At 34.2% G+C, this 1461-nt stretch overlaps 1 non-coding gene across 1 annotated transcript; it reads right to left on the bottom strand.

Moving 5' to 3' along the window:
* Positions 1–242: 242 nt before the first annotated feature.
* LOC111817677 lies at positions 243–349 on the bottom strand. Its single transcript, XR_002821816.1, has one exon. It is a non-coding gene; the product is annotated as a U6 spliceosomal RNA (small nuclear RNA).
* Between the last annotated feature and the right edge of the window lie 1112 nt (positions 350–1461).

The raw sequence follows: 1461 nt of genomic DNA, 5'->3' as shown, positions 1-1461 counted from the left end.
CATAACACGGAACAGGTATTTTTCATCAAGTATTGATATGTTGAACTTTAAGTCCCTATAGAATATGATGAAAAAACATTTAAAAATTAGAATATATTTTAAAAATATGCATAAAGAATGCAAACTTCTTATGTTTACACATAAGTCCAAAAATCTCACCATATACAACCTTGAAGCAGGACAGTCCCACAGTATTCCTTTTCCTGTCTCTTGCTTTCATTCAATATTCTTCTTTCTTTTTTTGTAGCATGGAATACTTCATGAATTTGTGTGCCACCCTTGTGGAGGAGCCATGCTAATCTTGTCCGTGCCATTCCAGTTTTAGGATATGTGCTGCCAAATCGAGCACTGGATAACATTCTTGATGGCCAATTTTCATTTTTAAAAAAGCCTGTTCCATCTATCTAAGGCAACAACCACCTAACATGACTGATTAAAATATGGCTCCCTCTGACTGCTGATGTAGGATTTGAAGGTGAGAAAATTTGGATGAGAAGTCTTACAGCTGGGACTCAAAGGTTCAAGGCTGCCTGAGGCTCTGTGCAGCCCAACACCAATTCATGTTCTGGCAGGTTGAGCTCGGATGGATTTCAACACAACGAGCAATCGACACTTTGCAGAACCTGACAACAAGGTGCAAGTTAAAGTCATGTTTGATCCCCTAAAGAAAGTAAATTTAAGCAAGGAACAAAGCAGCTACCAAAGGAAAACATTGAGCACAACTGAGGGTATTTTTAGACTGTATTTTAATATTTTAATCTCCAGTTCTTCCATTTTAATTAAATTGCCTTCACTTATACCATTCTTTTGATTTATTGATTTTTAATTTTTTTTTTAAATTTGGCCTGGTGAATTCATCAATTAATCTACCAATTCATCCAAAACATCTAAGTATACACAATAAGTGATTTCAGTAAGTTTCCCTACACTTAGTCATCACCAATTCTTTTCTTTTCTGAGGATCAAAGATTGTTTTGGTTTTCTTAACTCTCAGATAAGAAATATATAGTGTGTATCTTATTTGAAAGTTTATCTTGACTTTAGTTCATTTCCCTGAAGAGAGCTCATTATATCAATTTGATAATAAAGAAAGATATGACATTTTCCCTATCTTTTCCCCCTCGTGCTCCATTGGTGGTTCTAACTTCTAATGAAAAATTACAAAGAAAGGAAGACATTTACTTAGGAAATAGGTATTAGGAGAAGGACAACTACCCCTTTAGATTTATGAAATTCTATTTATTTTTAGCACTTTTTGAAACTTTTAATATCTTTAAGGATAGCAATTTTTTTTCTTCAATCCAAGGGAGAGTTCTTGTTGTCACCTATCATGATGACCATGACAAAAGTAAATCAGAATAAAATAAAAAAGCAGCAACTTAGTGAGCTTTAGAAACTAGATTCTGTCTCCTCTTGTTCAGTTGATATGTTGACCTACAGATCAGCAGCTTGACCAGAGTA

This window comes from Octodon degus, unplaced genomic scaffold (genome assembly GCF_000260255.1).
Source record: "Octodon degus isolate 3935 unplaced genomic scaffold, OctDeg1.0 scaffold00066, whole genome shotgun sequence".
NCBI classification, from domain to species: Eukaryota; Metazoa; Chordata; class Mammalia; order Rodentia; family Octodontidae; genus Octodon; species Octodon degus.
Note: the sequence above shows the minus strand (reverse complement) of the source record. Positions and strands in the feature narration are given on the sequence as shown.